This window comes from Anastrepha obliqua, chromosome 5 (genome assembly GCF_027943255.1).
Source record: "Anastrepha obliqua isolate idAnaObli1 chromosome 5, idAnaObli1_1.0, whole genome shotgun sequence".
Lineage (NCBI taxonomy): Eukaryota > Metazoa > Arthropoda > Insecta > Diptera > Tephritidae > Anastrepha > Anastrepha obliqua.
Window position 1 is genome coordinate 79,755,929 of NC_072896.1, and position 11,998 is coordinate 79,767,926.

Below are 11,998 nucleotides of genomic sequence, written 5' to 3' on the forward strand. Positions count from 1 at the left end.
GGAGTATAGAGTAGTTTCCCAAAAATATGCAAACATGGCAAATTAAAATTAAAATCAAATTCTTGTTAGTTGAGAGCTTCACTATTGCATGCAGACGCACACGCACACGTATACACATATATATGCATATATACGAGTACTCCTATAGCCGCCCGCCTGCACAAAAGCGTGAGTGCATGCCTACAAGGCTTAACATTTTGTAATGCATGTGGAGATCTGTTGACTCATGTCGAAAGCTGACTAAACACTTCACTAACTACAACGGATTCTTTCCCTGTTGTAAAAACGGATAGCTGGTTATTGAAGTGCTGGATCTCTACTATTGATTTTGTAACCACATGTTTGGAGAAATGGGCAAAAATCCGACATATCATATGAAAAATCATCGCTTAGTATGGGCCTGGCTTCATCAGAACTAAATTTACACAGGTGGATTGGAACAAGGTAATTATAGAAAATTTAGAGCGATACGCGAAACTCCCTATGCATACACCCAACGAGCAAATTTTCAAGACAAAACAAAAAAAAAAAAAATCCAATATCAATGCGATACTTGAGTCTAATTCAATGGGGTTTAAGACTGTACTTTAGACTTTCCCTTCAGATGATACATAAATCCAAACTACATTGGAAGTTACACATTGAAAATCGGGTAAAAAAGGCCATTAAAGCTTTCTACTTCTGCAAATTTATGCTCGGGAACTCAAGCCACAGGTCGTTCTCTGGATGCACAACGTTGTGGCTCTAATAATTTTAAAGTGCGGACGCCTGGTTAGGTGGGAACCACTTCGAAAGGGCTCTATTATCATTAAAATGCCCTTAATGTTGTTTTTCACTCACTTCCCATCTACCTTTACGTTAATTTTATCGCTGCTCAAAGTGCAATCAGGTTAAAGGATGTTGGCCTCTGGTGGCAACACCGTATATATTATATCTGAACTTCGTATGGAATTCTGTATCCGCAAACTGGTGTTAGAGGGTCGCGCCAGGGCAATCTTTTCAAGTAGGCAGGATTGGAAGTGGACAGGGGAAAATCTGTACTGATGCTTGTACTTCTGTCTTCACTGAGGGCTCCAAGATGAGGTCGGGAGTCGGGTTTGCTCTAAATCAGCCAATTTATCTATTTCTTTGAAACTGTCTAATAATGCTAGTATTTTCCAAGCAGAAGCCTTTGCGATCATGCAAACATGCAGAATGCGTTCCCTAAGCAGTGGGAGTGAAGGAGATATTAACATTCTTTCTGATAATCAAGCCGCGATCAAAGCTCTGACGATGCCATGGTGCAAATCTAAACTGGCCAACTCCTGCAAGGAGGTTTGCAGGTAACATTTCTCTAACCTGGATATAAGAAAATAGAGTGATTCGAAATTGCTGATAAGCTTGCCAGGATCTCAGAGACCGCCTACCCGACCATTGGCACCCCTGGCTGTTATTAAATGGAAATTGCCCAACTTTCTCTGTAAATGTCCGGATTTGGCAGCTAGATGTTAAAGCCACTGGATGCTCCTTTCTTTGACAGCCTTTCATATGGAAAATATATAGAGTATGTCTGGGTCAGTTCTGGATAAGTGAGAGCTTAACTTGCTGCAATATTCAGAACGTAGTTATGCTAGGATATCACGAGGAAGCTAAAGTTTTTTCTCTTCAATGGGTGAATTTTGGATATCGATGACCATATTTGGTGAGCGAGAGTTCATAGAGGTGGTGAGGCACTCTCAGTGAACGTCTTTGATAGCGTGTCTGAATCCTACCACTCCCGTGACAGCCTGTTTTAAGGTAGAAAAATGTCAAAGGTCGTTTTAAACCAAGGGATACCAGACAAATAAACTGAACTAATGCCTTATTCGCTTGCAGTAAAATGCTCGGTGAGACATGAAACTAATGTTCTCGGCTATCATAAGGTCTATAATACTCCATAGTAGCGTAGTAAGTGGACGACCACTGATAAAAGTTCATATGCCTATACTTCGTTAATTTATGAAAAAAGATATAGCCTCTCTCCATATAAAATAAAAAATCGGTACTAATTTCTCATTCGAATTATAAAGTGCTTCTTAGCTATAGTACTCTGAAATATTTACTATCATTCTACATTAATGATATTGAAGAATAGTTTGCTATTACTATTTGAAATTTCGAAAACAAAAAGAGTATTGTTTCAAAAAATTAGCAAGGAAAGAAAATAAGAAAAATATATGCTTTCTGATTTCAACATTTGCTATATTGGTGCGCTCTTTAACAGGCCGTTAGTCGGCTCTGAGTGAATTTAACAGAATCAGCGATGGGCTGACGTCACCTGAGGTGTGTTTACAAAAAAATTGAGAACGGGAGAATGAGTTGGTGATATACGAAAAAAATCAACCAATGACACTTCGTAGCCGTCTAAGCAACGACTGATTGGACGAGTGTGTGAATATGTGTGAAATTATCGTGCAGAATTCGGCTGCCGAGTCCCTAAGTGACGAAGTTCCCCTCACAATTTTCTTTTTCACCATAGCCAACTCGTAATCCCCTCACAATTTTCTTTTTCACCATAGCCAACTCGCAATCCTGGTATGGCTATATTGCGCTGCCAACTACTCCTTCGTGTTTTCTGAATATGAGAAGCGGCATATGTATGTCCGCCGCGGCTACGAGTTACAAGGTCCATTCGTTCAGTCCAATCTTTGCCTATATTTTCCAATGAAACTCGATTCATGATAACTTACCAAACTCATGCAGCTAAAAAACACCCTATACATATTTTACCTTAATAGCAGCGCAGCGCATGCCGTATATTTTTTTATTAATTTTTTTGCAAACTAAAAAGTCGAACATTTTTGCAGTTCCAGGTTCCTTTTTCTTCACTTGTACTCCGTATCTCGAAGGTGGAAAAACGAATCCAGTAAACAGATGTAACCCAAAAATGGCAGATTGACCATTTAATTTATGAAAAAGAAAATTGTGAGGGAACTGCGGCTGTTACGTCGCTTGGGAGATTCACATGAATTCTACACGATTATTTTACATGGGTTCACACACTCGTCCAATCAGTCCAGTCTGACGGCAACAAAATGTCAAGGATTGATGTTTTTCGTATATCACCAAGAAAATCTCAGTTTTTTTGTAAACACATCCTAAGACACGCGAGCCCATCAGTTGATTCCGTCAAATTCGCTAACAGCCGAATAAAGGTCTGCTAAAGAGCAAACTTCTAAAAATCTTTCCACCATGGATGCAACCAAAGGCCAATAAATATTGAGATAAGAGGGAAGGCAAATGACGCTGGATACGGCACCCTCTGTGCAAACTAGCGTACTAAGCCTGCAGAGCTGCATTAGACTGGAATCCACAGGCAGCACGAATTGGAGGAAGTCCAAGGAGCTCATGACGACAAGCAACATAGATGAACTTGATCGTATAGACGAAAACCTGGCATGAGTACAGGTTAATGCGAAAGTTGAACATGAAAATCAATGGAAAGCATTTGCTCTTGCGCTATGCGCCCAGAGATCGGCGCAAAGCAACTAATCATCACCAACATCATCATCGTCTTGATTAAGAATAGCGACATCGAATTACATTACAAGAGGACGAGTCTTCCGCTAATTCTAAGCTATTTCGATTTACTACAGGGCACTAACACAGGGCATGTAAGTAAATATGAAAAAGAGTTAGTTGCCCGTATTTACATGCATGCTTGAATGGCATTAGTGTGCGTGTGTGTGTGTGTACTCACTATGTGAATGCGAATTTGATAGTGTGCATGAAATACAATAATATTAAATATACATAGTAATGTGCACACATCTACTTGTATGTATGGGTATTATATTTTTTTATCGCTCGCAATTGCATGAGCTCAAACACCCACATACACACACACACATATATGAACGGACTTCAAAATACGCTTACAATGTCATGTTCTGCATTTGAAATTCAAAAGGCGATGTGTCGCGCGTGAATAAATTTTCTCTGTCGGTTTGGTTGACATTTTGTTGAGTTGTTGAATGGACAAATATACAACTATCACACACATACACGCAAACACAAACACCCCCATATACAAATGCCATTTGGCAATTTCAATGAAAATCGATTTTGCAGCATTTCTGGCATTTCATACCATGTCATGTTAATATTTTGAAAATTGATCACGACCACCAATACATAACCGGCACCAGCATTGTCATCATAGCCAACGCTATCAGTCATTCAGTTGCATTTTTCGCGTTACAAACGTGACTGGATTTTCAGTGTTTGCTTTATGAAATAGCTGAGAAAACACAATCCTCATTTTGACATTTTTTAGTATTTGGTCTAAAGTTTTTGAAGTTTGATAGGGCTTTCATGCAGCAATGATTTGGCATGTCAAACGTTACAAATGCTTACAAAAAAAAAAAAAGGAAACAAATTAAAATAAAAAAATAAAGAAACGAAACAAACATAAATCACTTAAAAAGTGAAAAAAGCCGTTACCGTTTACGTTTTTTTTTTTTAATTTTTTCATTTGATATGTGAAGAAATTTCTGCGCATTCTCGCTTAGTTGGCACTTGACAACTGACTGCCATGTATCATGTTTTATAGACGAATGCATGAAAATTGAGTAGAAGTATTGACAGATTTATGCGAAGGGCACTAGGCGGTGGCAGGATCCTATTTTTTCATTGGTCGATTCGGTTTGCAGTGCAGCACCTATTCGTGGACAACTAAGTTACCTTGTGGCAGTCCCTATGCTCGAAGAGGGTGCCTCCAATGACCATACTCCTTGCTTTGCAAAAATCGACAAATCGTTCACCATTATCGTTGCGAGTGCCTAGTCCCTGTTTACCCATAACGTACTCCAATAAGGTATTATCAGTGCCCCGAATTTTGCGTTAAGGTCTTCCATTACAAAGATGATTGCGGAAGAGTGTCGTAAATCAAACTCAGCTGGTTGTAGAAGTCGTCTTTTTTTCATAAGTCGTGTCGTCTATTGGAATATAGCACTGAATGATGGAGATATTCCTCACATTAAATTTAAAATGCGGCTACATCTACTGAAATAATCCTAATTAGAGACCAGCACCGTTTTACTGTTTTTTTTTTATCTTGAAGTCTGAGATATTCGCTATAAGAAAGGCTTATCGAAAGAGTAATGTCGTTCCCTAGCTAACCCTGGACATTCACATAAGTAGTGGAAAAGACTTTCCTTCACCACTTCCATTTGACAGCTTCTGCAGATGGGATTGAAAGGCAGGTTAAGTCTGGCTGCATGATCCCCGGTCGAAAGTATGCTAATAGATAATTCGTCCTTCGGATTTTGTATGACGGCCATGGGTTTTTGTTGTAATACATTTAGTTAGTTACTTCCATCTTCTTTCGGCTAAAGCATGATAGTGTGAAGCAATGGATACTTTTCTTGTGTTCAGTGGGGTGGAAACTGCCACCACCTCTGCTAGGTCTAGTGTCGAACCTTTTCTTACTAGCTCATTCGCTATCTCAACATACGGGGTTCCTATGACCGGGAACTCATATCAGAGTAATTTCAAGTCAATGACTAAGCAATTCTAGTTCCTCTACACTGTAAGACTAGTTTGGATGAGGTGGAATTGGAATCTAAGGCCTTGATAGCTACTTGATTGTCTGAAAAGATAGCTACTTTTGCGCCAACTTCCTTGCAGAGTTTTAGTGGTTTGCATGATTCTCTGAACGCTAAGAGTTCTGCCTGGAACACGCTGGCATAGTCAGGAATTCGAAACAACCTATCTCAACCCTGTCCGACGTAGGGTTCCATGATATTCCAAGTTGCATTTTGCATCCTGGGTTGAAGGAATGCCGACTCCTGGCTCATGCTTACTGCCTTGATGCTTACCAGAATACAAAGAGACGGTGTGTCTGCTTGGGGAGGGAAATTCACATAGTTCAGTCCATCGTATTTCTTTTAGACAGAGGATGGTGATACCAGAGCGTAACATTTAATTTCGGGCTTTATCCAACTAGGTTTTTCATTTTGGAAAAGTGTATTTTTAATTACTTTATATTTTATTTTTAAGGTATTGAAATCTTGTTCGATAGTTATTCAACTTTTCGCTGTGATAAGTCTGTAAAATGCAAAATGCTGCCAGGGAGATTATGAAAGTGCTATACTTATAGTGACCAAGTCCTCTCAAGGCATTGGTATGTCAATCGTCGCGTGGGTTGTATGATATGCTGCTACAAAACCAACTATCAGATTCTACTGAAAATTTGAAAACCGCAAGCTGAAACCAAATTTATGTACTACTGTGGGCAAAAAGTAAGGTGAATTTATTAACATCTGGGCCAACTTTCATGTGAATGTCATTATCACTAATATATTTACGCTTGTGCTTACCAAACGACCAAGAGTGCATTTTTCGATTTTTACAATGTCTGATTTGATTGGGCAGAGAAGTGCCATCAAATTTTGTTTGCGGAGTGAAATTTCGGCTGCGGAAACGCTTAGCATGTTGCAGAAGGTATTTGGTGATTCGACCATGTCGCAGAAGAATGTTTATAAGTGGTACAAAGACTTCAAAGAGGGTCGAGAACGTGTTGATGACTTGGAGCGCTCCGAACGACCATCGACGTCAACAGATGACCAACACGTCAATAAAGTGAAGGATTTAGTGCCCAAAAATCGTCGGTTGACTGTTAAAGACCTTACTGATATGATCGGAATATCAGAAGGATTTGTGAAAACCATTTTTAAAGACTATTTGGGCCTACGAAAACTCAAATCTCGTTTGGTACCGAAAACTCTCAATTTCTTGGGAAAAAGTCGTCGCGTTGATGTGAGTGAAACAATGCTTTCAGACTATTAGGACAAGCTCAAATACATCATTACGGGAGATGAGACTTGGATTTATGCTTCCGACCCTGAAACAACCGACCAATCAAGCGAATATCGTGCTAAAGGCGAGGCCAGACCGAAAAGAGCACGTAAAGTCGTTCAAAAATAAAGGTCATGATGACAGTTTTTTTCGATTTTCGTGGTGTGGTGCACTATGAATTCCTTCCACTTGGCCAAACTGTTAATAAGGAATATTATTTGAGCGTTATGCGTCGTTTACGTGAAGCAATTCATCTAAAAAGACCAGAATTTTGGGCGAACATCTCTTGGTTTTTGCATCACGATAATGCACCGTCTCACACTGCACTCGTTCTTCGTGACCATTTCTCTAAAAATTCCACGCATATCGTTCCGCAACCACCGTATTCGCCTAATTTGGCTCCGTGTGACTTCTGGCTATTCCCAAAACTCAAGAGACCACACCGGGGAACGCGTTTCGAGTCGATTGAGGAGATAAAAGTTGAATCGAAGAAGGTGCTGATGGCTATACCGGAAGTGGACTATTTGGCATGTTTCGGGGATTGAAAAAATCGTTGGCATACAATGTAAGTGTATTTCATCGAGAGGGGATTATTTTGAAGGGGATGAAATTGATTTACAAGAATAAATAAAGATTTTTCATTTTACAACCAAATTCACCTTACTTTTTGCCCACAGTAGTACATCTTAAATGGTTGTTAGTAAAGCAGAATAACAAACAAAGGGTTGAGTAAATGGAGAATTCTCCTTTTTTTGCGAAGCTGGTAAATGATTTATTTTCATTTGCTTAGACTTTTTTCCCCAAATACGCCAATTTGTCTCGGCAAAGTAATGACAAAGTACTTTTACTTGTACATCTAAAATATTAGCTGGACAAAGGACAGATCCATTTGCACACCTTTACTTAACCCTACTACCAGCTAATAATCATTAATATTACCCCGTGTAAGACTGCTTAATCACAGCATTTTCACAGCCTTTGTTATCGTTATTTGCCATTTTAGCATTCGAAAGCAACGCAATGGAATGTAAATTACATCTTATCTCCGCGGTCACATTATCTCACCGCTCAGTTGAGTTTAAGGCAGCATCCGACATTTAATTCACCAATTTGAATTTCAATTGAAATACCAACCACCATTTACTCACCAGCAGAAGTCTTTATTCAAATGATAATCCGAATTAAAACGACTGTGGAATAAAAAGTAGTGGCAGTAGCTGAATAGGTAAATTGTTGGCAATTACAAGTGAAACTGTGTGGCTACTGCCGGCTATAAAAGCAGAAGAGAACAAACTGAACCAAATAATTTGTGGCTTGATAAGAAAATCAAAATTGGTATGTGATTTTATTGCAAATTTTTTATCACTAATTGTGTGCTATCATTATTTTATTTTTCGGTATATTATTCCTTTAAACAAAATATCATTAGGTAATTAATGGAAATGCATATAAAATATACGTATAATGACCCTCAAATATACGTTAGAAGAATATTAGGTGAAGTAAAAAATATTGAATGATTTCCGCTAGGTGGCTTTAGTGAGTCATATCTCTCGATGTATCTGGCTCTTCGCAGTGCGTCATACAATACGACGCTTAGAGGTAACATTATTATCATTATTATTATGAGGGGACTTAGCGCTGCGACCTGGGAGACTTATTCTGCTACCATCATGGATTGAGAATATTTCAAAAATTGTAATATTTGTCCTATTTCATTGAATTTTTGTTCTCTTCTGATGAAACCTGTTTACCGCTTATGCTTCAGGGCTAGGCACGATGCCAGCACATGCTTTGCGGTTTCATCTTCCTCCCTTCTAAGCCTCCAAGTTCTGTTGGGGATTCCAAGAATATTCTTAACTACTTCCATAAAAAATTTTTAAATTGGTTTTGATTGCGAAAAAGCCGATAGATTAACCCAGTCTCCTTTGCCTTTCCTACTCCTCCTCCTTCCTGAATAAAACAGGATAAGTTACTTTTTTCTAAGCCAAAAAAACGGCTCTGGGACATTTAAATGGAGAGACCGCCTTGTTGATCAGTCCTAAGATATTGGGCTTATCAAGACATTCCAGCACCAGTTTTGTTGGAACCTGGAAAGAGTTGGTTGCTGCCTGGCTTTGATTCTAGTGCCTGCTTATCATATACTTTTGTTGTCATAGTTGCGTTCAAAGTTAAAGTGAGCGCATAATTCCGTTGCGTAGACTTCCGTTGCGTAGACTTCCGTTTGAAATATTACATATATATTCTTTCGAGTATATTTTCCTCCGTCCTCATGCATTGAGATTTCTGTGGTTAGTTCAGCAAGAATATAAAACTTCCTGAGGTTTTTTTGAACGCTTGAGCAAGTAGTAGTTCTTAGGATAGTCTTACGATTAGATATGAATATGAAGAAGTCTGAGTTCTACTAAAAGAACTTTCATTGATGCCATTAACAACATTGAACCACAACAACATTAAACATAAAGGAAAATGCTAGTACAGATCTCCTAACTTCCAAGGTCCTGAGGCTTATTAGAAGAAAGCGAGAAAAATACGACTTTGCGGGCTTAGAAAAATTTAACAATCTCAAAGAAAATGTAAAGAAATCATGTTGACATGCTCTAGCTTATATTGTTGGTTTCAGAATTCCTCCCAGGTCTTTTTAGTATTCTGTTCACTGGACAACCGTTTGACTAAACTGAGAATCGATAGTATCATGTCGGATGGCATTGAGATTGCAGTGAGAAGTTCAGCGGTTTTATTGAACGCCTGAGCCAGTGGTAGCTTTGATTGTCATTAGAGCGAAAATTACTCTTCAAAACAGTTCCTCGACAGTTTTGCGTTTGGTGAAACCAATTGTGTCACACGGCGTTCAAAAATAAAGCCTAAAATTTGAAATTTTTAGAAATTTTTTAGTAACTCTACGGCCGAGATGACCAGATGGTTGAAGTGCAGGCCAAAAAAATGTATGCAGTCTCAAAAGTAAAAACAACAACATTGGAAGTGGTGCCAATGACTCCAATCTGGTAATAGGGGCGTCGGAGGGAAAGGACTTTCTGAAAACCATTATTCGGAGATATTGATCAAATAAAGGAAATCGTCAGGTCGGAGCAGCATATGAAACGTATTTCACTACCCAGGAATTGAAGATTAATTCAAGACCTGGTTGGAACCATTATTGAAATAAAGCGAATGAACGTTGAGAAAATATTGTACGTTAATAAATAAAAAGTAGAAAACAATAAATAATAAACAATAAAATGAGTAATAAGTAGAAAATAGGCTCCCGATTTTAACATTTTATACCGTTGGAAAGCCGATGGTCAAGGAGGCTTTGCGCGTAACATCCTGTGGAATAAGATTATATTTGATTTTAATTTTAAATTATTTATTGAACAATTATCGGGTGCTTTCTTCGCTGCATAAGTTATCGATATCTATAACTGTGATTTTACAGCTGAGAATGGCAAGCAGTGCTGAAATATCTATTCGGTCAGGTTTGGCAAGTTCTCATGATTCGTTTAACGTCAGAACAACGCTTTCAAATTGTGGAAATTTAATTAAGGGGACCCGGTGCTCTAGAAATTTCAAAAAATCGATTTTTTATTTCTTCGTTATTTCGAAAGTATAGTATAGTATTTTCACAGTGTATATATAGGTTAAGAATACACTGTGAAAATTTTGTGTGGAAATTCCAAATATTATAGCTTCTACAGCCCATTAACTAGGTAGAGAGCAGACCGCGCGGTCCTGTACCTCAAACTTTAAACTCATTTATCTCGAAACAACTTGCAAACAAAAAAAAAAACAACGATTCAACCGAATCGTCTGAAATTTTAATATGTTGTTCACAAGAACAATGGCTAACGCGTGTAGTAGAATCATACTATTACTTAAATTATTTCGATTTTTTTTTTATTAAAAAAGGGAAAAAACCCGATTTTTAGAGTGTCAAATTCAAAACAGCGCCATTTTGTAATTTTTTTTTTTGTGTTGTAATACGGAACATAGCTACAGTCATACTGATGAATAGGTTTTTTGATTTTTTTGGTTTTTGTGTTTCAGATAAGTATAAGAGGCAAAATGGACAACACCGTCCAGGGCGAATTTTTCGGGAGGGTCAATTTCAGCGCCATTTTTAAAAGTATTAAAATTAAAAAAAAAGGTTATTTAATTTTTGTATGTAAAAGAAGTTAAATAAAAAGCCCAAACAATTTAAATATCGTTTTTCATATTTTTTTATTGTAAAAAAAAATTCCTGAAAATACCCGAGTTCTAGACTATCGAGACCCCTTAAAAAGTGTATCTGATCGCGAAGTTCGTAGAGCACGGGCGGCATCATCGGCCGTGTAACCGGGTCGAACATAAGCCGGATATCATTTTCAAAAAATAATTGGCATTATCTGCCAGATTATAATAAAATAAAATAAAAATTCATTCCAAAAATATTTCTGTTTTGTATTATAATTTTGAGTTCTCAAGCTCTTAAAAAAATACCCGTTTAATGAAAAATTTTGCGGCACGTATAATATAAAAGAAAGAAGAAAGCAAAAGTAAAAAGGGTTGTAGTAGCTACAGCTGTCTCCAGAGTTACATTTTTAGGTATTGGTTGCATGCTGCGTTAGAGCTGTGTTTCTTAAGTGTGATGTACTCATACAATCTTCTGTGTCGGATATTGCATGCCACAACACTCCCTTGACCTGAGTGTTGCCACCTATTTGTGTTGAAGTAATATAAATAAAAAAATAAATAATTGTACACTTCTGTTAGGTGTTTGGCCGAGCTCCTCCTCCTATGTGTGGTGTGCGTCTTGATGTTATCCTCAAATGGAGGGACCTACAGTTTCAAGCCGACTCCGAACGGCACATATTTTTATGAGGAGCTTTTTCATGGCAGAAATACACTCGGAGGTTTGCCATTGCCTACCAAGGGGCGACCGCTATTAGAAAAATGTTTTTATTAATTTTGCTAATTTGTGTTGAAGTAATTTATTAAAAAATTTACATTATAAGGCAAATATTAAAAACTAACCTATTCTTAAAAAAATTTTTTTTGATAGCTTTGCCACCTAAATTTTATTGAAAATATAACAATTTATCAAAAAAGCTTTCGTAAAAATATGTTTTTGGTATTTGTTGCCACTTATTTTTAATTTTGAAAACTAAGATATTGTTTGCAAAAATTTTGTAAAAAAGAGTCTTCA